Source organism: Pseudophryne corroboree, unplaced genomic scaffold (genome assembly GCF_028390025.1).
Source record: "Pseudophryne corroboree isolate aPseCor3 unplaced genomic scaffold, aPseCor3.hap2 scaffold_253, whole genome shotgun sequence".
NCBI classification, from domain to species: Eukaryota; Metazoa; Chordata; class Amphibia; order Anura; family Myobatrachidae; genus Pseudophryne; species Pseudophryne corroboree.
Window position 1 is genome coordinate 163,166 of NW_026969189.1, and position 19,052 is coordinate 182,217.

The 19,052-nt window shown below is 47.3% G+C and overlaps 17 non-coding genes and 3 pseudogenes across 17 annotated transcripts; 12 read left to right on the forward strand and 8 right to left on the reverse strand.

The window, feature by feature from the left end:
* Window positions 1–192: 192 nt before the first annotated feature.
* Window positions 193–355, reverse strand: LOC135012354 (U1 spliceosomal RNA). Its single transcript, XR_010211353.1, has one exon. It is a non-coding gene; the product is annotated as a U1 spliceosomal RNA (small nuclear RNA).
* Window positions 356–507: 152 nt separating this feature from the next.
* LOC135012203 (U1 spliceosomal RNA) lies at window positions 508–671 on the reverse strand. Its single transcript, XR_010211208.1, has one exon. It is a non-coding gene; the product is annotated as a U1 spliceosomal RNA (small nuclear RNA).
* A 691-nt stretch (window positions 672–1,362) lies between these two features.
* Window positions 1,363–1,504, reverse strand: LOC135012363 (U1 spliceosomal RNA; annotated as a pseudogene).
* Window positions 1,505–1,655: 151 nt separating this feature from the next.
* On the reverse strand, window positions 1,656–1,819 carry LOC135012113 (U1 spliceosomal RNA). The gene has a single exon (XR_010211118.1). It is a non-coding gene; the product is annotated as a U1 spliceosomal RNA (small nuclear RNA).
* Window positions 1,820–3,117: 1,298 nt separating this feature from the next.
* On the forward strand, window positions 3,118–3,191 carry TRNAN-AUU (transfer RNA asparagine (anticodon AUU)). The gene has a single exon. It is a non-coding gene; the product is annotated as a tRNA-Asn (tRNA).
* Window positions 3,192–8,574: 5,383 nt separating this feature from the next.
* LOC135012485 (U5 spliceosomal RNA) lies at window positions 8,575–8,690 on the reverse strand. Its single transcript, XR_010211435.1, has one exon. It is a non-coding gene; the product is annotated as a U5 spliceosomal RNA (small nuclear RNA).
* A 275-nt stretch (window positions 8,691–8,965) lies between these two features.
* LOC135012467 (U5 spliceosomal RNA) lies at window positions 8,966–9,081 on the reverse strand. The gene has a single exon (XR_010211418.1). It is a non-coding gene; the product is annotated as a U5 spliceosomal RNA (small nuclear RNA).
* A 274-nt stretch (window positions 9,082–9,355) lies between these two features.
* Window positions 9,356–9,471, reverse strand: LOC135012474 (U5 spliceosomal RNA). Its single transcript, XR_010211424.1, has one exon. It is a non-coding gene; the product is annotated as a U5 spliceosomal RNA (small nuclear RNA).
* A 270-nt stretch (window positions 9,472–9,741) lies between these two features.
* LOC135012458 (U5 spliceosomal RNA) lies at window positions 9,742–9,857 on the reverse strand. The gene has a single exon (XR_010211409.1). It is a non-coding gene; the product is annotated as a U5 spliceosomal RNA (small nuclear RNA).
* A 144-nt stretch (window positions 9,858–10,001) lies between these two features.
* On the forward strand, window positions 10,002–10,164 carry LOC135012331 (U1 spliceosomal RNA). Its single transcript, XR_010211334.1, has one exon. It is a non-coding gene; the product is annotated as a U1 spliceosomal RNA (small nuclear RNA).
* Window positions 10,165–10,835: 671 nt separating this feature from the next.
* LOC135012158 (U1 spliceosomal RNA) lies at window positions 10,836–10,999 on the forward strand. Its single transcript, XR_010211163.1, has one exon. It is a non-coding gene; the product is annotated as a U1 spliceosomal RNA (small nuclear RNA).
* Window positions 11,000–11,151: 152 nt separating this feature from the next.
* Window positions 11,152–11,314, forward strand: LOC135012426 (U1 spliceosomal RNA). Its single transcript, XR_010211391.1, has one exon. It is a non-coding gene; the product is annotated as a U1 spliceosomal RNA (small nuclear RNA).
* A 671-nt stretch (window positions 11,315–11,985) lies between these two features.
* LOC135012170 (U1 spliceosomal RNA) lies at window positions 11,986–12,149 on the forward strand. Its single transcript, XR_010211175.1, has one exon. It is a non-coding gene; the product is annotated as a U1 spliceosomal RNA (small nuclear RNA).
* Window positions 12,150–12,301: 152 nt separating this feature from the next.
* On the forward strand, window positions 12,302–12,443 carry LOC135012415 (U1 spliceosomal RNA; annotated as a pseudogene).
* Window positions 12,444–13,138: 695 nt separating this feature from the next.
* LOC135012156 (U1 spliceosomal RNA) lies at window positions 13,139–13,302 on the forward strand. Its single transcript, XR_010211161.1, has one exon. It is a non-coding gene; the product is annotated as a U1 spliceosomal RNA (small nuclear RNA).
* Window positions 13,303–13,454: 152 nt separating this feature from the next.
* On the forward strand, window positions 13,455–13,617 carry LOC135012313 (U1 spliceosomal RNA). Its single transcript, XR_010211317.1, has one exon. It is a non-coding gene; the product is annotated as a U1 spliceosomal RNA (small nuclear RNA).
* Window positions 13,618–14,287: 670 nt separating this feature from the next.
* On the forward strand, window positions 14,288–14,451 carry LOC135012110 (U1 spliceosomal RNA). Its single transcript, XR_010211115.1, has one exon. It is a non-coding gene; the product is annotated as a U1 spliceosomal RNA (small nuclear RNA).
* Window positions 14,452–17,680: 3,229 nt separating this feature from the next.
* On the forward strand, window positions 17,681–17,844 carry LOC135012171 (U1 spliceosomal RNA). Its single transcript, XR_010211176.1, has one exon. It is a non-coding gene; the product is annotated as a U1 spliceosomal RNA (small nuclear RNA).
* Window positions 17,845–17,996: 152 nt separating this feature from the next.
* On the forward strand, window positions 17,997–18,132 carry LOC135012378 (U1 spliceosomal RNA; annotated as a pseudogene).
* A 698-nt stretch (window positions 18,133–18,830) lies between these two features.
* On the forward strand, window positions 18,831–18,994 carry LOC135012176 (U1 spliceosomal RNA). Its single transcript, XR_010211181.1, has one exon. It is a non-coding gene; the product is annotated as a U1 spliceosomal RNA (small nuclear RNA).
* Window positions 18,995–19,052: the final 58 nt, after the last annotated feature.

The following is a 19,052-nucleotide window of genomic DNA, read 5'->3' on the forward strand; positions in this document are numbered from 1 at the left end:
TGCTCTGTAAAGCAAGTAAAAGGGTGTGGGCCCTGCAGCACTACCTGTAGTTCGCATTGTGCGTTGGAAGGCACAAAGTAAGCAGACGGGAGAAGTCAGGATAGTGCGCAAGGGCATAGAAGGGAGCGGCTCCAGAAAAGAGAAGTGGAAACAGACAGCAAACTAGGCTGGAGAGAGACCTGAGACAAAGAGATCTGAATTATACGAGATCCGACCAGGGGAAACACAAATTATGCAGTCAAGTTTCCCACATTTGGGGAAATCGCAGGGGCAGCACACCCAGAGTGCAATGGGTGAGCCTTGCCCTGGGAGAAGCACCTTCATGATCATAGTATCTCACCTGGCAGGTAAGAAGGTGTTGGGCTTGAGCTGGGGAGGGTCGCTGCTCGGGCACCCCCCTGTCAAGTGAAGGAGATCCAACTGAGGCAGCACAAGGGAACTCTCGAAAGAAGAACAAGGCTAGAGGAAGATCTGAAACAAAGAAATCTGACTTTTACCAGAGCTGACCAGAGGAAAACACAAACACAGTCCCCCACTACCACAAATAATGCAGTCGAGTTACCCACATTTGGGGAAATCACAGGGGTCAGCATACCCAGAATGCAATGAATGAACCTCACCCTGGGAGAATAATCTTCATGACCATGGTATCTCCTATGCAAAATAAGTATGATTTGGGATAGGGCTGGGGAGGGCCGCTGCTCAGGCACATCTCTGTCAAGTAAAGGAGATTCAACTGAGGCAGCACAAGGGAACTCTCATCTGGGGACAACAACTGCAGGGAGAACACATATTTTCAGATGAACATGGGAGGGCAGAAGGCTGCCTAATACTGAAGCACCCCCAAACAACAAACCAAATGCAACAACTAGTGCAAGCATTCCTGGGGGAAGGCCTGCCGCAGATGGATTTGCATATGGTGATGTCATCCAAGCAGTGGGTCAAAGTTGGCTTCAACCCTCGTCTGCATATGAAAAGAGAAAAGGGGCGTGCAGGGCATGGCGGCCTTTTGCGGCGCTTGGATGACCCTTAGTTTGCATTAAACACCCCCACCCTCCTTCGGTGTTGGTCTCATGTTGGCTATGCCCCAGCCCCTGGAGCATTCAAGCTGATTTCTTGCAGCAGCTGGGCACTGTAACAGCTCCAGAGCTGCTCTGTAAAGCAAGTAAAAGGGTGTGGGCCCTGCAGCACTACCTGTAGTTTGCATTGTGCGTTGGAAGGCACAAAGTAAGCAGACGGGAGAAGTCAGGATAGTGCACAAGGGTATAGAAGGGAGGGGCTCAAGAAAAAGTAGTGGAAACAGACAGCAAACTAGGCTGGAGAGCGACCTGAGACAAAGAGATCTGAATTATATGAGAGCCGACCAGGGGAAACACAAATTATGCAGTCAAGTTTCCCACATTTGGGGAAATCGCAGGGGCAGCACACCCAGAGTGCAATGGGTGAGCCTTGCCCTGGGAGAAGCATCTTCATGATCATAGTATCTCACCTGGCTGGTAAGTAGGAGTTGGGCTAGAGCTGGGGAGGGTCGCTGCTCGGGCACCCCCCTGTCAAGTGAAGGAGATCCAACTGAGGCAGCACAAGGGAACTCTCGAAAGAAGAACAAGGCTAGAGGAGATCTGAGACAAAGAAATCTGACTTTTACCAGAGCTGACCAGAGGAAAGCACAAACACAGTCCCCCACTACCACAAATAATGCAGTTGAGTTTCCCACATTTGGGGAAATCACAGGGGTCAGCATACCCAGAATGCAATGAATGAACCTAACCCTGGGAGAACAATCTTCATGACCATGGTATCTCCTATGCAAAATAAGTATGATTTGGGATAGGGCTGGGGAGGGCCGCTGCTCAGGCACATCTCTGTCAAGTAAAGGAGATTCAACTGAGGCAGCACAAGGGAACTCTCATCTGGGGACAACAACTGCAGGGAGAACACATATTTTCAGATGAACATGGGAGGGCAGAAGGCTGCCTAATACTGAAGCACCCCCAAACAACAAACCAAATGCAACAACTAGTGCAAGCATTCCTGGGGGAAGGCCTGCCGCAGATGGATTTGCATATGGTGATGTCATCCAAGCAGTGTGTCAAAGTTGGTTCAAACACCTTTGCAAAGTTCTATAAGTTTGATACCCTGGCTGAGGAGGACCTCCTGTTTGCTCAATCGGTGCTGCAGAGTCATCCGCACTCTCCTGCCCGTTTGGGAGCTTTGGTATAATCCCCATGGTCCTTACAGAGTCCCCAGCATCCTCTAGGACGTAAGAGAAAATAAGATTTTAAACCTACCGGTAAATCTTTTTCTCGTAGTCCGTAGAGGATGCTGGGTGCCCGTCCCAAGTGCGGTCTACTTCTGCAAGACTTGTATATAGTTATTGCTTACATAAGGGTTATATGTTAGTTTTCATCGGTCTTGGACTGATGCTATGTTGTTTTCATACTGTTAACTGGGTAGTATATCACAAGTTATACGGTGTGATTGGTGTGGCTGGTATGAATCTTGACCTTGGATTAACAAAAATCCTTTCCTCGTACTGTCCGTCTCCTCTGGGCACAGTTTCTCTAACTGAGGTATGGAGGAGGGGCATAGAGGGAGGAGCCAGTGCACACCCAGATCTAAAGTCTTTCTTAAAGTGCCCATGTCTGCTGCGGAGCCCGTCTATCCCCCATGGTCCTTACGGAGTCCCCATCATCCTCTACGGACTACGAGAAAAAAAAATTACCGGTAGGTTTAAAATGTTATTTTTTTCTCTGCAACCCACTGCTAAATTGTGCTTCCTAGCTGTTTTTTATAAAATCACTTAATTAAATCTAACTACGTCAGAGAAGGCCAGGTACCCTACACCATAAGAGGGGGTTTGAAATTTTGACTTGTCTACTTAAAGATCACCAAAATCTGATGACAAGGTCAATTACATCCCTGGGTGGGATTGAACCACCAACCTTTTGGTTAATAGCCCATGTAAGTGCAAGAAATCCTGAAGCACTCACTCATCATGGGAAAGTACCAATGTGTTTCTTACAAAAATTCTCCAGATTATTGACTTTTTAAAGTTTTTCTAGGAAACGTTCTAGATGAATGATTATTAGCCTTTGTCAGTATTGACTTTTGCAAGGTGTCTCTGTGGCGCAATCGGTTAGCATGTTTGGCTATTAACCAAAAGGTTGGTGGTTCAATCCCACCCAGGGATGTAATTGACCTTGTAATCAGATTTTGGTGATCTTTAAGTAGACAAGTCAAAATTTCAAAAACCCCCCTTATGGTGTAGGGTACCTGGCCTTCTCTGATGTAATCAGAGTTAGATTTGATTAAGTGATTTTATAAAAAAACAGCTAGGAAGCACAATTTAGCAGTGGGTTGCAGAGAAAAAAAAATATGCTGGCAGAAAAGTCCAATTGAGTGATTAAACAGCTCTTCATTTTCTGATTTTATGTTTATGCTAACAAATTTGCTCTCTGAAAAGTGTCCACAAAGCCAAGTCTCTGATTAACACCTTTGTAGGAATGGTTTTTCACCTATTACTGAAATAAACTTGCTTCATTGGAAAGGCATCAAAGATGCATCCTCATTTCAATGTCTACTGAAATAATACAGGTTGACACCAGGAAACGTCACTGCATCCTTGCTGCTTCCTCACGGGGAAGTCTGTTTAATGTGAAAACAAGGTGATATCTAATCAGCACACAGGTAAGGAATTAAGAAAATCTTTCTTTATGGGTGAAGATGTTTCTCACAAATTGTTGTCCCAATGCATCATTGAAATTCAAGATGGAAGATGATTTTCATATATCACTTGTACATTTTGCATTGCTCTTCTGGTGACAATGTAGTTTGTTTTTGTCAATTACCATTTCAGTAATAGGGTAAAGAAAATTAAGTGGATTTTTTAAAGAAAACAATGCTGTCAATATACTATTAAAACAAATTAAAATGATAAAAGTTATTGTACTTTAAGTAAAAATAAAAGAGCCAAAATATCAATCCCAGTTTTTGATTACTTTAATTATAAAAAAAAAAATGCACATAGCAGAGGATAGTTTCGATCAATCGACCTCTGGGTTATGGGCCCAGCATGCTTCCATTGCACTACTCTGCTGCTCATGGAAGTGTAAGAGATCCTGAAGACTAAATTGATTAAAGGCCTAAAAGTACTGGACTATAAGGAAAGACTTACTAGGCTGAATATTTATACACTAGAAAAGAGGTGCCTAAGAGGAGATATTATTAATATCTTCAAATATGTAAAGATACATAACAAAGAGTTATCAGAGGAATTATTTATTAAAAGAACACGTGGTCACTCGCTGCGACTGGAGGAAAGTTCAGAACGCAATGGAGGAAAGGTTTCTTCACTGTTAGGGCAATCAGGATGTGGAATTCCCTGCCAGGGAAGGTGGTAATGGCGGACTCTGTAATTGGATTTAAAAAAGGAATGGATACATTTCTGAATGAAAAAGCTATCCAAGGTTATAATACTTAAAATATCAACATGGTTAATCCGGGGGTAACATGAGTTATAGTAGCTAACTAGTCATAAAACATTATTCAGCAAGTATGTAGAATCATCACAACTTAAAACAGGTTGAACACGATGGGCAATTTGCCTCTATTCAACCTCAAAAACTATGTTACTATATTACTATGTTATTGTAGTATACAGAACACCACAATGCAATGAGCAGTGATAGTGAGCACTGATGAGGATACTAGAACTGACACTGAGCAGCAAGATGCAGCACTGGACTATTAGTAATGTACTGTAGTATGCTGAGCACCACAAAGCAGCACAAGACAATGAGCAGTGATACTGAGCACTGATGAGGATACTACTGAGAACTGACACTGAGCAGGAGAGACACACTACTAGTATTACTGAGCAGCAATAAGTAACCACTGATACTGAGCACTGATATTGAGATTTCCACTGAGAGAACATAGCCACGTCCTCTCCGCTCTCTCTTCAATGCACGAGTAAAAATGGCAGCAACGCGCAGCTCTTTATATGGAATCCGAATCTCGCGAGAATCCGACAGCGGGATGATGACATTTTCCCTTGTTCAGGTTTTCCGAGTCAGGCGGGAACAACCGAGCCTGCCTCGGACCAGTGTAAACCACGTGGAGTTCGTGGGGAATTCGGTTCTCGGAGAACCGAACCCGCTCCTCTCTACCTTATACCCATCAATTTTTTTATTTTCAATCTAAGCCCCTGCAGTTTTCTGTAAGCATCTGCTTCGCTATGATGATCAACAAGTCACAAGGGCAAACACTCAGGGTTTGAGGCGTAGATCTTAGGACCAGCTGCTACAAGCATGGCAGAGGTGTCACTATCACTGGTGACACCCAGAGAGGTGGCGAGGGAGATTGTAATGCAGTGCGCGCAGATAAGCAGCGCAATGGTAAAAAGGAGGCATGGTTTCATAGGTAGGGGCGTGGCCTGGTGGCCTGAATCTACATTTTGTTGCTCCGGGTGTCCCGGGGGTTGGGGGCTGCACCCGGGGACTAGTGTGTGAGCGGTGCTGGCTCCTGCACAGTGACAGGGCATGGCCACCCAGCATGACGCCTCCCTTCTTGACCATGCTGTAATTGCAGTCGCACTGCAGTTCAGCGTGATCATAAAAAATGGTGTAGGCTCCTGCTGGTGCAGACTGTATGTGCGCGCAGGAAGCCGCCACCATTTTTGTGATCACAGCGGCTGAATGTGATGTCATACAGCCGCTGTGACCACGCCCCCTGTGTCTCCTCCGTTGCAGACCCCATTTTGAAGCCTTGCCCCCGCACCGCTCCATCCCTGACTTGGAAATGGAGTGTTGCTGACCCACCTCTCCCCCCCTTCCCCGCCCCGATTGACAGGCAGAGGCGATCACATTCTCTGCGGGGTGCCGCAGAAAATGCAGGCACATGCGTATGCTCTTAGCAATTTTTGCAGTTGGATCGCTTATTGTGATTGCAATCCAACCTGAATCAGGCCCTATTACCTATCACAATGCGCTGCGGGCAGTACAAAATTGGGTTAATATAGGAGAAAAACCCCCAGACCTGTGCTCCTTAACTGTACCTGGTGGCTAGTGGAGCGGCTGCCCAGTAATCAGTGTCCACCGCAGTGCGCACACGGCCCACCCCCTACGGCCTCGCTCCCCTTCATCAGCGGCCTCGTGATCCGGAAGGGTGGTGTGTGTGTGACTGACCTTAGGATGAAACCGGAGCCTCCGCTGCAGTGACCCAGCAACCAGGGCACGGGAGTATATAGCGCCGCTGGGAGTGATGAAGCTGCAGTAAAGATGTCTATTAGACCTAGCCTGCTGCAGCCCTTGTAGATTCTCATAAAACAAGTTCTTCTTTTCTTGTCAAAATTAATAGCTAAGAATAGGCTGCCTGAGGCAGGCCCCTGTTAATTGGCCTGCTACTGAAAGCACCAACTACAAACTGAGCTCCCTGTTCATGGAAGCGGGGTTATAGAGGAGAATGCACTGAGCTTCTTGGGAACAGTCAAAAGCTTTGAGCCGGTTGGTGCCTCAGATCAAGATCCTACTCTACACCCCAATGTGAATCCTTGTGGAGTCCAGTGTACCCCACAGAAGAAATTAATGTGTCACACCCATTGGCAGCAACCTTAGAATAGCTGCTGACGGGCACAATTGAGAAAGGAAGGGGGGGGGACATTTGAATCCAGCACATAGATGCAATTCAAATATGTAATTTGTACCTTCCTATTTTAAAATATAATGGATGAACCTCACCCTGTGAGAACAATCTTCATGATCAAGAGATCTAATATGTAAAATAAGTATGAGTTGGGATAGGGCTGGGGAGGGTGGCAGCTCGGGCAGCCCCTCCCCCGTCAAGTTAAGGAGATTCAACTGAGGAAGCACAAGGGAACTCTCGTCTGGGGACAACAACTGCAGGGAGACCACATCTTTTCAGATGAACATGGGAGGGCGGAAGGCTGCCTAATACTGAAGCACCATCAAATATCAAACCATATCCAACAACTAGTACAAGCATTCCTGGGGGAAGGTCTGCAGCAGACGGATTTGCATATGGTGATGTCATCCAAGCAGTGGGCCAAAGTTGGCTGGAACCCTCATCTGCATATAAAAAGAGAAAAGGGGCATGCAGGGCATGGCGGCCTTTTGCAGTGCTTGGATGACCCCTAGTTCGCATTAAACACCCCCACCCTCCTTTGGTGTGGGGCTCATGTTGGCCATGCCCCATCCCCTGAAGCATTCATGCTGATTTCTTGCAGCAGCTGGGCACTGTAACAGCTCCAGAGCTGCTCTGTAAGGCAAGTAAAAGGGTGTGGGCCCTGCAGCACCACCTGTAGTTCGCATTGTGCGTTGGAAGGCACAAAGTAAGCAGACGGGAGGAGAAGTCAGGATAGTACACAAGGGCATCCTTTTCTCTTAGTCCGTAGAGGATGCTGGGGTCACATTAAGAACCAAGGGGTATAGACGGGATCCGCAAGAGACATGGGCACTTTAAGACTTTCAAAGGGTGTGAACTGGCTCCTCCCTCTATGCCCCTCCTCCAAACTCCAGTTATAGGAACTGTGCCCAGGGAGACGGACATTTCGAGGAAAGGATTTATTGTTAAACTAAGGTGAGCATCTTACCAGCTCACACCTTAAGCATGCCGCAGAACGTGGCATTCAACAGAACACAAGCCAACGGCATGAACAATTGCAGCAAAAAGCTGACCAGAACCGTAACACAACATGTGTATAACCACAAGTAATAACTGCAGACACAGTATGGACTGGGACGGGTGCCCAGCATCCTCTACGTACTAAGAGAAAAGGATTTACCGGTAGGTATTAAAATCCTATTTTCTCATACGACCTAGAGGATGCTGGGGTCACATTAAGAACCATGGGGTTATACCAAAGCTCTTGAACGGGTGGGAGAGTGCGTACGACTCTGCAGCACCGAATGACCCAACTTGAGGTTATCATCAGCCAAGGTATCAAACTTGTAAAACTTAGCAAAAGTGTTTACTAAATAGCTGCTCGGCAAAGTTGCAATGCCGAGACTCCCCGACCAGCTGCCCAGGATGAACCCACCTTTCTAGTAGAATGGGTCTTCACCTAATTCAGTAACGGCAATCCTGCCGTGGAATGAGCATGCTGAATCTTACCACAGATCCAGCGCATAATGGTCTGCATGGAAGCAGGACACCCAATCATGTTGGGAGCATACAGGACAAACAGAGCCTCTGTTTTCCTAATCTGAACCGTTCTGGTGACATAAATTTTCAAAGTTCTGACCACAGCCAGAGACTTTGACTCAACGAAGGTGTCAGTGGCCAAAGGCACCATGTGGAAAGATGAACCACCTTCGGCAGAAATTGTTGACGTGTCCTCAATTCTGCTCTATCTTCATGAAAGATCAAATAAAGGCTCTTGTGATACTGCATGGTTTGTACTGTTTTCCATGTGCTCCCAGATCTTTCAAGCAAGTAGCATGGTCAAGAAAGTTCTGTTTGAAAAGAAACAAACATTTACTGTCATTGTTATGCAAATAAACTTACATTAAAGCTAACAAGAAAGCACACTCGTTCTGTCTTTAAACTGATAAAAGAAACCCCAATAATATGGGGCATGCAAAAATTGAGATAAAACTCAGTTTTGCTCCTCTCCACGGAAATCTTTAATAAAAGGCAAAATATTTGTTAGTTCTGAAGAGAAACCAGAGCATGACCAAGATTCCACCTGTCGCCTGAGTGCCATGCCAGCAGTTCTCATTCAGCTCAAAGTGAGCACCCAATTTGAATGAAAGAAAGCAGATTTCTCACCAGGCTTCCCCTTGCTATAAACATGGTTTGTACTCTTTTCCATGTGCTCCCAGATCTTTCAAACAATTAGTGTGGTCAAGAAAGTTCTGTTTGAAAAGAAACAAACATTTACTGTCATTTCTATGCAAATGAGCTTACATTAAAGCACACTCGTTCTATCTTTAAACCAATAAAATAAAACCCCAATAAGATGGGGCATGCAAAAATTGAGATAAAACTCAGTTTTGCTCCTCTCCACGGAAATCTTTAGTAAAAGGCGAAAGATTTGTTCGTTCTGAAGAGAAACCACAGCATGACCAAGATTCTACCTGTCGCCTGAGTGCCATGCCAGCAGTCCTCATTCAGCTCAAAGTGAGCACCCAATTTGAAAGAAAGAAAGCAGATTTCTCACCAGGCTTCCCCTTGCTATAAACATGGTTTGTACTCTTTTCCATGTGCTCCCAGATCTTTCAAGCAATTAGTATAGTCAAGAAAGTTCTGTTTGAAAAGAAACAAACATTTACTGTCATTTCTACGCAAATGAGCTTACATTAAAGCACACTCGTTCTATCTTTAAACTGATAAAAGAAACCCCAATAAGACGGGGCATGCAAAAATTGAGATAAAACTCAGTTTTGCTCCTCTCCACAGAAATCTTTAGTAAAAGGCAAAAGATTTGTTCGTTCTGAAGAGAAACCAGAGCATGACCAAGATTCCACCTGTCGCCTGAGTGCCGTGCCAGCAGTCCTCATTCAGATCAAAGTGAGCGCCCAATTTGAAAGAAAGCAGATTTCTCACCTGTCTTCTCCTTGCTATAAGCATGGTTTGTACTGTATTCCTTGTGCTCCCAGATCTTTCAAGCAAGTAGCATGGTCAAGAAAGTTCTGTTTGAAAAGAAACAAACATTTACTGTCATTTCTATGCAAATGAGCTTACATTAAAGCACACTCATTCTATCTTTAAACCGATAAAAGAAACCCCAAAAAGATGGGGCATGCAAAAATTGAGATAAAACTCGGTTTTGCTCCTCTCCACGGAAATCTTTAGTAAAAGGCGAAAGATTTGTTCGTTCTGAAGAGAAACCAGAGCATGACCAAGATTTTTATCTGAAAATATGTGTTCTCCCTGCAGTTGTTGTCCCCAGATGAGAGTTCCCTTGTGCTGCCTCAGTTGAATCTCCTTTACTTGACAGGGGGATGCTCGAGCAGCGACCCTCCCAAGCTCTAGCCCAACTCCTACTTACCTGCCAGGTGAGATACTATGATCATGAAGGTGCTTCTCCCAGGGCAAGGCTCACCCATTGCACTCTGGGTGTGCTGCTTCTGCGATTTCCCCAAATGTGGGAAACTTGACTGCATAATTTGTGTTTCCCCTGGTCGGCTCTCGTATAATTCAGATCTCTTTGTCTCAGGTCTCTCTCCAGCCTAGTTTGCTGTCTGTTTCTACTTCTCTTTTCTTGAGCCGCTCCCTTCTATGCCCTTGCGCACTATCCTGACTTCTCCCGTCTGCTTACTTCGTGCCTTCCAACGCACAATGCAAACTACAGGTAGTGCTGCAGGACCCACACCCTTTTACTTGCCTTACAGAGCGTCTCTGGAGCAGTTACAGTGCCCAGCTGCTGCAAGAAATCAGCTTGAATGCTTCAGGGGCTGGGGAATAGCCAACATGAGCCCCACACCGAAGGAGGGTGGAGGTGTGTAATGCGAACTAGGGGTCATCCAAGCGCCGCAAAAGGCCGCCATGCCCTGCACGCCCCTTGTCTCTTTTCATATGCAGACGAGGGTTGAAGCCAACTTTGACCCACTGTTTGGATGACATCACCATATGCAAATCCATCTGCTGCAGGCCTTCCCCCAGGAATGCTTGCACTAGTTGTTGCATTTGGTTTGTTGTTTGGGGGTGCTTCAGTATTAGGCAGCCTTCTGCCCTCCCATGTTCATCTGAAAATATGTGTTCTCCCTGCAGTTGTTGTCCCCAGATGAGAGTTCCCTTGTGCTGCCTCAGTTGAATCTCCTTTACTTGACAGAGATGTGCCTGAGCAGCGGCCCTCCCCAGCCCTATCCCAAATCATACTTATTTTGCATAGGCGATACCATGGTCATGAAGATTGTTCTCCCAGGGTGAGGTTCATTCATTGCATTCTGGGTATGCTGACCCCTGTGATTTCCCCAAATGTGGGAAACTCGACTGCATTATTTGTGGTAGTGGGGGACTGTGTTTGTGCTTTCCTCTGGTCAGCTCTGGTAAAAATCAGATTTCTTTATCTCAGATCTTCCTCTAGCCTTGTTCCTCTTTCGAGAGTTCCCCTGTGCTGCCTCAGTTGGATCTCTTTCACTTGACAGGGGGGTGCCCGAGCAGCGACCCTCCCCAGCTGTAGCCCAACTCCTACTTACCTGCCAGGTGAGATACTATGATCATGAAGGTGCTTCTCCCAGGGCAAGGCTCACCCATTGCACTCTGGTTGTGCTGCCCCTGTGATTTCCCCAAATGTGATAAACTTGACTGCATAATTTGTGTTTCCCTTGGTCGGCTCTCGTATAATTCAGATCTCTTTGTCTCAGGTCTCTCTCCAGCCTAGTTTGCTGTCTGTTTCCACTTCTCTTTTCTTGAGCCGCTCCCTTCTATGCCCTTGCGCACTATCCTGACTTCTCCCGTCTGCTTACTTCGTGCCTTCCAACGCACAATGCAAACTACAGGTAGTGCTGCAGGGCCCACACCCTTTTACTTGCCTTACAGAGCAGCTCTGGAGCAGTTACAGTGCCCAGCTGCTGCAAGAAATCAGCTTGAATGCTTCAGGGGCTGGGGCATAGCCAACATGAGCCCCACACCAAAGGAGGGTGGAGGTGTGTAATGCGAACTAGGGGTCATCCAAGCGCCGCAAAAGGCCGCCATGCCCTGCACGCCCCTTTTCTCTCTTCATATGGAGACGAGGGTTGAAGCCAACTTTGACCCACTGCTTGGATGGCATCACCATATGCAAATCCATCTGCTGCAGGCCTTCCCCCAGGAATGCTTGCACTAGTTGTTGCATTTGGTTTGTTGTTTGGGGGTGCTTCAGTATTAGGCAGCCTTCTGCCCTCCCATGTTCATCTGAAAATATGTGTTCTCCCTGCAGTTGTTGTCCCCAGATGAGAGTTCCCTTGTGCTGCCTCAGTTGAATCTCCTTTACTTGACAGAGATGTGCATGAGCAGCGGCCCTCCCCAGCCCTATCCCAAATCATACTTATTTTGCATAGGAGATACCATGGTCATGAAGATTGTTCTCCCAGGGTTAGGTTCATTCATTGCATTCTGGGTATGCTGACCCCTGTGATTTCCCGAAATGTGGGAAACTCAACTGCATTATTTGTGGTAGTGGGGGACTGTGTTTGTGCTTTCCTCTGGTCAGCTCTGGTAAAAGTCAGATTTCTTTGTCTCAGATCTTCCTCTAGCCTTGTTCTTCTTTCGAGAGTTCCCTTGTGCTGCCTCAGTTGGATCTCCTTCACTTGACAGGGGGGTGCCCGAGCAGCGACCCTCCCCAGCTCTAGCCCAACTCCTACTTACCTGCCAGGTGAGATACTATGATCATGTAGGTGCTTCTCCCAGGGCAAGGCTCACCCAATGCACTCTGGGTGTGCTGCCCCTGCGATTTCCCCAAATGTGGGAAACTTGACTGCATAATTTGTGTTTCCCCTGGTCGGCTCTCATATAATTCAGATCTCTTTGTCTCAGGTCTCTCTCCAGCCAAGTTTGCTGTCTGTTTCCACTTCTTTTTTCTTAAGCCCCTCCCTTCTATACCCTTGTGGACTATCCTGACATCTCCTCCTGTCTGCTTACTTTGTGCCTTCCAATGCACAATGCAAACTACAGGTAGTGCTGCAGGGCCCACACCCTTTTACTTGCCTTACAGAGCAGCTCTGGAGCTGTTACAGTGCCCAGCTGCTGCAAGAAATCAGCTTGAATGCTTCAGGGGCTGGGGCATAGCCAACATGAGCCCCACACCGACGGAGGGTGGAGGTGTTTAATGCAAACTAAGGGTCATCCAAGCACCGCAAAAGGCCGCCATGCCCTGCATACCCCTTTTCTCTTTTCATATGCAGATGAGGGTTCCAGCCAACTTTGGCCCACTGCTTGGATGACATCACCGTATGCAAATCCGTCTTCTGCAGACCTTTTCCCAGGAATGCTTGAACTAGTTGTTGCATTTGGTTTGTTGTTTGGGGGTGCTTCAGTATTAGGCAGCCTTCTGCTCTCCCATTTTCATCTGAAAATATGTGTTCTCCCTGCAGTTGTTGTCCCCAGATGAGAGTTCCCTTGTGCTGCCTCAGTTGAATCTCCTTTACTTGACAGAGATGTGCCTGAGCAGCGGCCCTCCCCAGCCCTATCCCAAATCATACTTATTTTGCATAGGAGATACCATTATCATGAAGATTGTTCTCCCAGGGTGAGGTTCATTCATTGCATTCTGGGTATGCTGACCCCTGTGATTTCCCCAAATGTGGGAAACTCGACTGCATTATTTGTTGTAGTGGGGGACTGTGTTTGTGCTTTCCTCTGGTCAGCTCTGGTAAAAGTCAGATTTCTATGTCTCAGATCTTCATCTAGCCTTGTTCTTTTTTCGAGAGTTTCCTTGTGCTGCCTCAGTTGGATCTCCTTCACTTGACAGGGGGGTGCCCGTACAGCGACCCTCCCCAGCTCTAGCCCAACTCCTACTTACCTGCCAGGTGAGATACTATGATCAGGAAGGTGCTTCTCCCAGGGCAAGGCTCACCCATTGCACTCTGGGTGTGCTGCTCCTGCGATTTCCCCAAATGTGGGAAACTTGACTGTATAATTTGTGTTTCCCCTGGTCGGCTCTCGTATAATTCAGATCTCTTTGTCTCAGGTCTCTCTCCAGCCTAGTTTGCTGTCTGTTTCCACTTCTCTTTTCTTGAGCCGCTCCCTTCTATGCCCTTGTGCACTATCCTGACTTCCCCGTCTGCTTACTTTGTGCCTTCCAACGCACAATGCAAACTACAGGTAGTGCTGCAGGGCCCACACCCTTTTACTTGCTTTACAGAGCAGCTCTGGAGCTGTTACAGTGCCCAGCTGCTGCAAGAAATCAGCTTGAATGCTTCAGGGGCTGGGGCATAGCCAACATGAGCCCCACACCGAAGGAGGGTGGAGGTGTTTAATGCGAACTAGGGGTCATCCAAGCGCCGCAAAAGGCCGCCATGCCCTGCACACCCCTTTTTTATTTTCATATGCAGACGAGGGTTGAAGCCAACTTTGACCCACTGCTTGGATGACATCACCATATGCAAATCCGTCTGCTGCAGGCCTTCCCCCAGGAATGCTTGCACTAGTAGTTGCATTTGGTTTGTTGTTTGGGGGTGCATAAGTATTAGGCAGCCTTCTGCCCTCCCATGTTCATCTGAAAATATGTGTTCTCCCTGCAGTTGTTGTCCCCAGATGAGAGTTCCCTTGTGCTGCCTCAGTTGAATCTCCTTTACTTGACAGAGATGTGCCTAAGCAGCGGCCCTCCCCAGCCCTATCCCAAATCATACTTATTTTGCATAGGAGATACCATGGTCATGAAGATTGTTCTCCCAGGGTGAGGTTCATTCATTGCACTCTGGGTATGCTGACCCCTGTGATTTCCCCAAATGTGGGAAACTCGACTGCATTATTTGTGGTAGTGGGGGACTGTGTTTGTGCTTTCCTCTGGTCAGCTCTGGTAAAAGTCAGATTTCTTTGTCTCAGATCTTCCTCTAGCCTTGTTCTTCTTTCGAGAGTTCCCTTGTGCTGCCTCAGTTGGATCTCCTTCACTTGACAGGGGGTGCCCGAGCAGCAATCCTCCACAGCTCTAGCCCAACTCCTACTTACCTGCCAGGTGAGATACTATGATCTTCACTGTTAGGGCAATCAGGATGTGGAATTCCCTGCCAGGGAAGGTGGTAATGGCGGACTCTGTAATTGGATTTAAAAATGGAATGGATACATTTCTGAATGAAAAAGCTATCCAAGGTTATAATACTTAAAATATCAACATGGTTAATCCGGGGGTAACATGAGTTATAGTAGCTAACTAGTCATAAAACATTATTCAGCAAGTATGTAGAATCATCACAACTTAAAACAGGTTGAACACGATGGGCAATTTGCCTCTATTCAACCTCAAAAACTATGTTACTATATGTTACTATATTACTATGTTACTGTAGTATACAGAACACCACAATGTAATGAGCAGTGATAGTGAGCACTGATGAGGATACTAGAACTGACACTGAGCAGCAAGATGCAGCACTGGACTATTAGTAATGTACTGTAGTATGCTGAGCACCACAATGCAGCACAAGACAATGAGCAGTGATACTGAGCACTGATGAGGATACTACTGAGAACTGACACTGAGCAGGAGAGACACACTACTAGTATTACTGAGCAGCAATAAGTAACCACTGATACTGAGCACTGATATTGAGATTTCCACTGAGATAACATAGCCACGTCCTCTCCGCTCTCTCTTCAATGCACGAGTAAAAATGGCGGCAACGCGCAGCTCTTTATATGGAATCCGAATCTCGCGAGAATCCGACAGCGGGATGATGACATTTTCCCTTGTTCAGGTTTTCCGAGTCAGGCGGGAACAACCGAGCCTGCCTCGGACCAGTGTAAACCACGTGGAGTTCGTCGGGAATTCGGTTCTCGGAGAACCGAACCCGCTCCTCTATATATACTATATTACTATGTTACTGTAGTATACAGAACACCACAATGCAATGAGCAGTGATAGTGAGCACTGATGAGGATACTAGAACTGACACTGAGCAGCAAGATGCAGCACTGGACTATTAGTAATGTACTGTAGTATGCTGAGCACCACAATGCAGCACAAGACAATGAGCAGTGATACTGAGCACTGATGAGGATACTACTGAGAACTGACACTGAGCAGGAGAGACACACTACTAGTATTACTGAGCAGCAATAAGTAACCACTGATACTGAGCACTGATATTGAGATTTCCACTGAGAGAACATAGCCACGTCCTCTCCGCTCTCTCTTCAATGCACGAGTAAAAATGGCAGCAACGCGCAGCTCTTTATATGGAATCCGAATCTCACGAGAATCTGACAGCGGGATGATGACATTTTCCCTTGTTCAGGTTTTCCAAGTCAGGCGGGAACAACCGAGCCTGCCTCGGACCAGTGTAAACCACGTGGAGTTCGTGGGGAATTCGGTTCTCGGAGAACCGAACCCGCTCCTCTCTACCTTATACCCATCAATTTTTTTTATTTTCAATCTAAGCCCCTGCAGTTTTCTGTAAGCATCTGCTTCGCTATGATGATCAACAAGTCACAAGGGCAAACACTCAGGGCTTGAGGCGTAGATCTTAGGACCAGCTGCTACAAGCATGGCAGAGGTGTCACTATCACTGGTGACACCCAGAGAGGTGGCGAGGGAGATTGTAATGCAGTGCGCGCAGATAAACAGCGCAATGGTAAAAAGGAGGCATGGTTTCATAGGTAGGGGCGTGGCCTGGTGGCCTGAATCTACATTTTGTTGCTCCGGGTGTCCCGGGGTTGGGGGCTGCACCCGGGGACTAGTGTGTGAGCGGTGCTGGCTCCTGCACAGTGACAGGGCATGGCCACCCAGCATGACGCCTCCCTTCTTGACCATGCTGTAATTGCAGTCGCACTGCAGTTCAGCGTGATCATAAAAAATGGTGTAGGCTCCTGCTGGTGCAGACTGTAGAGAAAAGCTGCTGTGACCACGCCCCCTGTGTCTCCTCCGTTGCAGACCCCATTTTGAAGCCTTGCCCCCGGACTAAGAGAAAAGAATGCCCTTGCGCACTATCCTGACTTCTCCTCCCGTCTGCTTAATTTGTGCCTTCCAACGCACAATGCGAACAACAGGTGGTGCTGCAGGGCCCACACCCTTCTACTTGCCTTACAGAACAGCTCTGGAGTGCCCAGCTGCTGCAAGAAATCAGCTTGAATGCATCAGGGGATGGGGCATGGCCAACATGAGCCCCACACCAAAGGAGGGTGGGGGTGTTTAATGCGAACTAGGGGTCATCCAAGCACTGCAAAAGGCCGCCATGCCCTGCATGCCCCTTTTCTCTTTTCATATGCAGATGAGGGTTCCAGTCAACTTTGGCCCACTGCTTGGATAACATCACCGTATGCAAATCCGTCTGCTGCAGACCTTCCCCCAGGAGTGCTTGTACTAGTTGTTGCATATGGACCCTCATTCCGAGTCGTTCGCTCTGTAAATTTCATCGCATCGCAGTGAAATTCTGCTTAGTACGCATGCGCAATATTCGCACTGCGACTGCGCCAAGTAATTTTACAATGAAGAAAGTATTTTTACTCACGGCTTTTTCTTCGCTCCGGCGATCGTAATGTGATTGACAGGAAATGGGTGATACTGGGCGGAAACAGGCCGTTTTATGGGCGTGTGGGAAAAAACGCTACAATTTCCGGAAAAAACGCAGGAGTGGCCGGAGAAACGGGGGAGTGTCTGGGCGAACTCTGGGAGTGTTTGTGACGTCAAACCAGGAACGACAAGCACTGAACTGATCGCAGATGCCGAGTAAGTCTGAAGCTACTCTGAAACTGCTAAGTAGTTTGTAATCGCAATATTGCGAATACATCGGTCGCAATTTTAAGAAGCTAAGATTCACTCCCAGTAGGCGGCGGCTTAGCGTGTGTAACTCTGCTAAAATCGCCTTGCGAGCGATCAACTCGGAATGAGGGCCATGGTTTGATATTTGATGGTGCTTCAGTATTAGGCAGCCTTCCGCCCTCCCATGTTCATCTGAAAAGATGTGGTCTCCCTGCAGTTGTTGTCCCCAGATGAGAGTTCCCTTGTGCTGCCTCAGTTGAATCTCCTTTACTTGACAGAGATGTGCCTGAGCAGCGGCCCTCACCAGCCCTATCCCAAATCATACTTATTTTGCATAGGAGATACCATGGTCATGAAGATTGTTCTCCCAGGGTGAGGTTCATTCATTGCATTCTGGGTATGCTGACCCCTGTGATTTTCCCAAATGTGGGAAACTCAACTGCATTATTTGTGGTAGTGGGGGACTGTGTTTGTGCTTTCCTCTGGTCAGCTCTGGTAAAAGTCAGATTTCTTTGTCTCAGAACTTCCTCTAGCCTTGTTCTTCTTTCGAGGGTTCCCTGGTGCTGCATCAGTTGGATCTCCTTCACTTCACAGGGGGGAACCCGAGCAGCGACCCTCCCCAGCTCTAGCCCAACTCCTACTTACCTGCCAGGTGAGATACTATGATCATGAAGGTGCTTCTCCCAGGGCAAGGCTCAACCATTGCACTCTGGGTGTGCTGCTCCTGCGATTTCCCCAAATGTGGGAAACTTGACTGCATAATTTGTGTTTCCCCTCGTCGGCTCTCGTATAATTCAGATCTCTTTGTCTCAGGTCTCTCTCCAGCCTAGTTTGCTGTCTGTTTCCACTTCTCTTTTCTTGAGCCGCTCCCTTCTATGCCCTTGCGCACTATCCTGACTTCTCCCGTCTGCTTACTTCGTGCCTTCCAACGCACAATGCGAACTACAGGTAGTGCTGCAGGGCCCACACCCTTTTACTTGCCTTACAGAGTAGCTCTGGAGCAGTTACAGTGCCCAGCTGCTGCAAGAAATCAGCTTGAATGCTTCAGGGGCTGGGGCATATCCAACATGAGCCCCACACCGAAGGAGGGAGGAGGTGTGTAATGCAAACTAGGGGTCATCCAAGCGCTGCAAAAGGCCGCCATGCCCTGCACGCCCCTTTTCTCTTTTCATATGCAGACGAGGGTTGAAGCCAACTTTGACCCACTGCTTGGATGACATCACCATATGCAAATCCATCTGCGGCAGGCCATCCCCCAGGAATGCTTGCACTAGTTGTTGCATTTGGTTTGTTGTTTGGGGGTGCTTCAGTATTAGGCAGCCTTCTGCCCTCCCATGTTCATCTGAAAATATATGTTCTCCCTGCAGTTGTTGTCCCAAGATGAGAGTTCCCTTGTGCTGCCTCAGTTGAATCTCCTTTACTTGACAGAGATGTGCATGAGCAGCGGCCCTCCCCAGCCCTATTCCAAATCATACTTATTTTGCATAGGAGATACCATGGTCATGAAGATTTTTCTCCCAGGGTGAGGTTCATTCATTGCATTTTGGGTATGCTGACCCCTGTGATTTCCCCAAATGTGGGAAACTCGACTGCATTATTTGTGGTAGTGGGAGACTGTGTTTGTGCTTTCCTCTGGTCAGCTCTGGTAAAAGTCAGATTTCTTTGTCTCAGATTTTCCTTTAGCCTTGTTCTT